This window comes from Panthera onca, chromosome F1 (genome assembly GCF_046562875.1).
Source record: "Panthera onca isolate mPanOnc1 chromosome F1, mPanOnc1 haplotype 2, whole genome shotgun sequence".
In the NCBI taxonomy this organism is placed as follows: Eukaryota; Metazoa; Chordata; class Mammalia; order Carnivora; family Felidae; genus Panthera; species Panthera onca.
In genome coordinates, this window is record NC_138355.1 from 12771193 (window position 1) to 12778479 (window position 7287).

The following is a 7287-nucleotide window of genomic DNA, read 5'->3' on the forward strand; positions in this document are numbered from 1 at the left end:
GAGGGGGGACCTGCGGGGACTTGGCATAACTTGTCCCGGGACTCCTCCTAGCAAGTTCTCTGGGCAAGGGTGTCTGCTTCTGCTGCATCCCGTCCCTCCGTCTGCTTCCAGGAGGCCGTTCAAGGAAACCAGAGATTCTCCAGCATCGGGAAAGGTAGCAGGGAGACAGACCTACGCTGCAACTTTTCTCCTGTGAAAACGTTGTGAGGCATACCAAGGGCATAGAGCTCTTTAACAGAAAATAGGGAAAACTGGAGAGAAATAAACCATTGTGACCGCTTACATGTGTCCAACGCTTAATCGCTTCCCGGCCTTTTGGCTAAGATCAAATGCGTTTGTCCAAACGGTACAGTTTGCTGAGTGCATTTACATGGATTATTTCTTTTTTTAAAAAATGTTTGTGAGAGAGAGAGAGAGAGAGAGAGAGAGAGAGAGAGAGAGAGAAACAGCACTAGTGGGGGAGGGGGAGAGAAAGACACAGAATCGGAAGCAGGCTCCGGGCTCTCAGCTGTCAGCTCAGAGCCCGATGTGGACCTCCAACTCGTGAGCTCTAAGAGCCTGACCTGAGCCAAAGTCAGAGGCGCCACCCAGGCGCCTTGATTTCCACTTTTTAAATGGGTCTGTCGCATGTGCATAGGAAAAGTGTCTGAACGTATGTGTTGAGAGACAAGGGAGAAGAAACTTCTGCTTTGCTTAACAAAAATGTATTAAGCCTCTACTGTGTAGTTAGAACCGAGGCTACAAGATAAATAAGACCGACTTCCTGCGGTTAAAGAGCTTCACGTTGGGTCCAGGAGAGGGAAGAAGGTCAGGCCATTAAACGCCTAAGACATAGTGGTAGTAAAACAAAGCAAAGGTGATAATGGAGACCTAGGCAAAGTGCCCTAAGAACATAATGGAAGGAGCAATTTAGGGGGTTGGAGGGGCACCGCAAGAAAGAAGGGGTCACATCTCCACTGGCATTTGCAGAATGGGCAAGATTTGAACTGTTCAGAGATTGGTAGTGGAAAGGGGGCAGGGTAGGGAATTCTGGGCAGAGGAAAGGAGACAAGGCAGGTATAAAATTGCCTCTGAAACAGAGTGGTTCTAAGCTTGAGGGGAGTTCCTGGAGAGAAAGATTACACACTTAAGAATGAATTTCTATGTGAAACAGGGATGAGATGTGAACATTAGAAATGGTGAGAAAAGACTCTGGACACTGATCTTTTATGACTGCCTGAGATCTGAGTTCCCTTCTTATTGAGATGGGGAAACTGAAGGGACCCAGGAAGGACGGGTTCTGCTCCTTTTCCTATTTTTATTCCTACTACCGCCTGCATCACCCCCACCACACACATGCTTTATAGTTCAGATCATGTATATGCTCCTTGTAAAGGTCAAGGAGTTAATGATTTCTTTGGAGTCTTCCAGAACAATAGATAACATCTAAGGAGTGACTGGGGGAGGTTGTCATGTAGACCAGTAACTCCAGACACCTGGATGCCAAGACCCCTGTCTCCTGGGCGCAGTGACTAATGGAGGCCACCTGAGCACTGGTCCGTATTTTTGACTGGTTCCTGGATGCATGAAAGGACATGTACACCAGACCCGCAAGCAAAGATTAAGACTCATCCTCCTTTTCCTTTCCGAGTCTCCCAGACACTCTGTATCTACTCTTTCTATGTCTCCAATACGTTCTGTTCTCACTTCCTCTCAGCCCCCATTTGCTCTCTACCCTGTGCAAAGCCAAGGACCCTCTTAGCTGGTGCTGTGGGACCCCCTCTGGGTCCTCAGACCGGGCCTACATCATTATTTTTTAAAAACTCCAACCGTGGAAGCCAGAAAATCCAGAGCCACCTCCCCAACCGCTCCAATGGGGTGTAGGCCTAGGCTCCAAGCATAGCCAGGGACCCTCTCACTCAGAGCTTTCTGATTCCGGAGCATGGGATAAGAGAAGCAAAGACAGCAGAGCATCAGGTTTCCCCCCTGAGCGGGCAGGGGCGCCCCGTGTTCGGACTGCTCTGAGGTGTGAGTTTGGCTGTGGTCTTGCTTGTACAGACCTCTCTGGGTTCCGGCCCATTTTCTCTGCACCTGGCTCTTCAGCTTTCCTGGCATGTCTGTGAGTCCCCCCAATATCCTGTCATAAATTCCCTCCTTGTGTATTTTGGCCAGAGATTATTTCTGATACCTGCAATCAAGAACTCTGACTTTATTTATTTTTTTAATTTTTTTATTTTTTTTAATGTTTATTTATTTTTGAGACAGAGAGAGACAGAGCATGAACGGGGGAGGGTCAGAGAGAGAGGGAGACACAGAATCTGAAGCAGGCTCCAGGCTCCGAGCTGTCAGCACAGAGCCCGACGCGGGGCTCGAACTCACGGACCGTGAGATCATGACCTGAGCTGAAGTCGGACGCTTAACCGACTGAGCCACCCAGGCGCCCCAAGAACTCTGACTTTAACATGCTGCGTGAGAGAAATTTGGAGGACTATTTCCTTTCACAAAGAAAAAAAGAAAAGAAAAATAGAAAATAAGAATAAAGCAGGTACCTAACATTCCCTAGCAGGTTTTAAGCACAGTCCTAGATGTCTTACAAGCTTTCTCATTTAATCGTAATAAGGAAGCTCCGGCCCGAAGAATTGAATTAACTTTTCTAAGATTAAGTAGCTAGTAAATGGCAGAGGGAGCATTTGAACTGAGGTCTTTTGACTCCCAGCATATGCCCTTTGCACCGTAAAAGGGGCATCTAGACCTCCTTGTGAAGGTCAAGGAGTTAATGATTTCTTTGGAGTCTTCCAGAACAACAGATAACATCTAAGGAGTGACGAGGGGAGCTCACCATGTAGACCACTAACTCCAGACACCTGGATGACAAGACCCCCTGTCTCCAGGGCTATAGTGACTTAGGGAGGACACCTGAGCTGATATGATCATGCGTTTGTAGTATGCTCTGCCATTTACTGTATGCGGGTGTCACTGTGTGTGTGCACGGGCAGGTGCACACAGTGCACAGAAGAGTTTGCACAGTGTTTAGTATCTAAGCGTACAGAACAATAGAAGTTTATGCACAACTTGGACAACTTTTAAGAGTCGGACTAAGCAAAGAGAACCTGCATGTGCACAGGAAGTGGAAAGTGAATGCCCACTGACGAAGTGAGCTTCGAGTGTGTGCTCAAATCAACAAGATTCCAGGGGACTTGCGGGAGAGCTTGCACCAGAGCAAGTCATAGAACACAGGGGCCTCGTCCACCATCCTGGGAATTTGTTCTGTGTGTAGCAGTCTACACTTCTACCTTCCAGCTAGAGTAACAGTTGGTGGAGCCTGCATCTGCCTGAATGGGTGGGGCTCCCAGCCATCTCTAAGGAGGGGTTAAACTGGATTAAGTCACAAGGTGCGTCCCTGCCAGGTTATTAGCAACCTGATGGAGGGTTAAGAGAAACGTTGAGGGAACACCCAATGATTCAAAACCGGCAGCCTAAGGGATGGCCAGTGGAAAGAAGGCAGAAGGATCCTATGATTTTACCGTATTGTTGGTGGTAGAGGGGCATAACCTCAGAATTCTGGTGCTCTGCCAAGTGTGATTTTTGAATTTTCAGCATCAGAATCACATTGAAGTGTTTGCCTAAGGGGTACCTGGGTGGCTTAGTTGGTTGAGCGTCCCACTTCGGCTCTGGTCATGATCTCGCAGCTCGTGAGTTTGAGCCCCACGAAGGGCTCTGTGCTGACAGCTCAGAGCCTGGAGCTTGCTTTGGATTCTGTGTCTCCCTCTCTCTGTCCCTTCCCAGCTCGCTCTCTCTCTCTCTCTCAAATAAATAAATATTAAAAATTTTAAAGTGTTTGCTTAAAATGCAGATCCTCTGGCTCTGGCTCTGATAAAAACTAAGATCAGAAACTCTGGGTGGAATCTGAAAATCTGCATTTTAAACTGCCTTCTTCAGGTGCTTCTGACGCACTCTAAGGTTTAAGAAGTACTACCTAATTACTTTTTCGCTTCCCTGAGTAGCTGTTGAGTTGATGTTTGCAAATGAACCTCAGATTCAGATCTGGTTAAGCTCCAGCTGTCCATTTCTCTGGCCAGATAAGACAGGATAGGACAGATAGGACAGTGCAGATTAATTTTTCACCGTCATGGCAGGGTCTGAATCCCCTATACTTCAAACTTTCTGCTGCAACCAGAGACAAACACGTCAGAACATAAACCTGTGTGGGACTCGAGCCGGACTTGAAGGAAGCCACAGCCAGCATTAAGTGGACTAGCAGACCGCTAGTCCGCTAAAGCTGCACACTTTAGAACCGAATTAGGACACGAAGAGAAGTGAACCACCACAAGGAGACATGCTGGTAGCTGGTAGCAACCCTGTGGTTATAAATATAATGCAGCTGAATCCACTTTAAAACATGATTTCAGTGCAGGCACATGGGGAAGCATGCATGCACACGAATCCTGCTTAACATAGGTCTTTTTAAAGCACACAGATAACATCACACTTCACTTCTCCTCTCTGATCTTGACTTCCAGGAAGAATCTATGAGGTGTGACTTTAAAATAGATACCATGTTTCTTATCTGAGTTGTGTTCAGCTCTCCTTCCCTGGTGCTACCTTTTAGGTTTGTTTTCTTCCCCATCTCCCGTGTCTTCAAACCAACGTTCAATGAATTGTAAGTTTTAAAAAATATAAATTGAAGCAAGGAACCGAAAAAAAAAAGGGGGGGGGGAGATTCTAGGCACCCTATACTGGAAAGTAGAAACGTTTTCAATCTGGAAGCACTTTCATATTGAGGAATAAATTGTTTCATTAAGAAAATGCTATAAAGAAAGGAAATGCAAATGTAGGGTGCATGATGCCAAAAAATTTAAAAAGCTGTACTGCCAAGAACAGTGGTAAGTATATAATAAGTAAAAGATTGGGAAAATGTGCTGAAAATTCTATGTACTTGAGGCAGATTTAACCCAAGAGCCTGCTGTCTCCGGCTTCAAGGCAAACTTCAGGGGTGTAGGGTGCCGAATTAGATGGTGTCTGCCGGGGGTGCCTGGTTAGCTCAGTCGGTTAAGCCTCCCACTTCAGCTCAGGTCATGATCTCACAGTTCATGGGTGCGAGCCCCATGTTGGGCTCCGTGCTGACAGCCCAGAGCCGGGAGCCTGCTTCAGATTCTGTGTCTCCCTTTCTCTCTGCCCCCACCCCCCCTCCGCCGCTCGCACTCTGTCTCTCTGTCTCTCAAAAATAAATACTAAAAATATATATATATATATATATATATATATATATATATTTTTTTTTTTTTTTTAGATGGTGTCTGCCTGCCTCATCCTGAGGCCAAACCTCACCAACAGTGGGCGGCCTCCACCTGAGTTAGCTTTCCCATAACAATTTCCCACAGAGGTCCATCCAAGGACAATGTACAGAAAAAAAGAGCAGAACATGAAATTGTATTACAGCAGGGTCTCAAATGTAGGAAATGCATTTAGAAGAGCCAATGGAAACAACAAAATACTGACCATGGTTATCTCTGGGTAGGATTGTCATTCATTTGTATCTTCTGCATAACTTTCTATATCCTCTAACATTTCTGCAGCGTAGAAAAAGTTGCTGGACAAAAGATACAACTGTGCCACAATGTACTCCGTTTCTGGGACATCCCTGGAGGAAGGATAGAGGCGCAAAGGAGGAGTGACAGGTGTTTTGTCAGGCCTGCATCTTTAGCCAGATACAAAGCCCCCAAATGCACACCTGCTCTCATTCTGTCTCAATCCTGAGCAGTTAATCAAGTTAATTATGAGCAACTGAAGCCCTGGGAGCCTTTACTGACTGATAGTTCAACCATAATTTCTTTGCGAGTTACAGAGCCGAAGATGAAGTAAGCTTGCTTTCTCTTTCATGCGCCCTTTCTCTGGGTTTGGCTTTTGTTTCTCTTTTTGTTTCAGTGTTAGCACACTTTGGAGGCCAGAACAACAGTCACAACCCCCAAAATGATCAACAGAGCAGATTCCAGTGATCGATCGATCAGCATTCTGTAGCCCAAAGTGGGGACAATGATAGAAGGCATGTCTTTCCGTATTTTATCAGGGCCTTGGGCACTAGGTCTTGATGATTAAGCCAGAGGATTGCTTCTCAGCCCTAAGCATTCTCCCAGAGGCCTTCTCCCCTGGCACACGTCAAAGGTGGGACCTGAGAGAGGGAAGTGAGCCAGAACAAGTGTCTCATCCAATGACCTTACCCCCAGAAGACAGACAGGGAAGGGAGCTAGAATAAGAGAACCTGAACACTGAGCATGAAAGGAAACAAGTCAAACAAAAGAGGGGTCATTTGTGGACTCTCAAAAGCTAGTGTTAAAAAACAGCAGACTTGACCTTTGTGCCGGAGTTCTGGGTTGAGGCTTTCTCCTAGAATTGTTAATCCCATGCTCCTACCCCAATTCTGAGTGAGTGCCTTATACGCAGATAATCAAAGTGGATTTTTGTCTAATTAATCACAAACCGTTTTAAGGTCTTCTTAGGGTCTTCTTCCCTTTTCTTCATCTTTTCTTCTCTCTTCCCTGATTCCTTCATTTAGCCCCTACACATTTATTGAGCAGTTACTATATGCTAGACACTATGCTGTCTAGAGATTTAAGATGAAAGGAATTTAAAGATGAATGAATCACAGCTCCTTATGTCAAAGAGTTTACAGCTGAGATGCAGCCATGTGTGTGCGTTGGGGTGAGGAAGAGACAGACACATGGTCTTTATCTGCGATGGTGTGACAGGACCTGTATTAGGTATGGTGGTGGAACAAAAGGAGAGCTGTCAATTACTCATTGGGAGTGCTGGTCAGAGATCTCTTCAAGGAAAGGTAACCCCTGAGCTGAGTCTTAAAATGTGACCTGGGCAGAATTTCTAAAAGCAGAAATGGACCAGGAGATAGTGCAGATACACAAGCAACAGGCAGAGAGGAGAGTGGGATCTGCCGTCCAGAACATAGCTTCACGGAGGGCAGAGTCAGCAACAGAGCTAGAAAGGTAGGTGGAGGTCAGACCAAGGGGAGCCAGGGTGCCAGGTCTGAGCTTAATTCCACAGGCTGTGGACCACACAAGGATTTCTAGGCAGAAGAACAAGATTAGACCTGTGTTTCAGCCAAGTTATTCTGGCCACAGGGTGTAGGATGGGTTGATGCGAAAAGAGACAACCTCTTCCATGTGAGAGCTCATTGCAAGAGCCCAAAAAGGAACAGGCATCAAAACTAGGCTACAGGGTAGCAGAAATGGGAAGCAAACAGCAAGTGGGAGGGACGCTGCAGGGAAACACAAGGTAGAATTTGCATGACCTGAC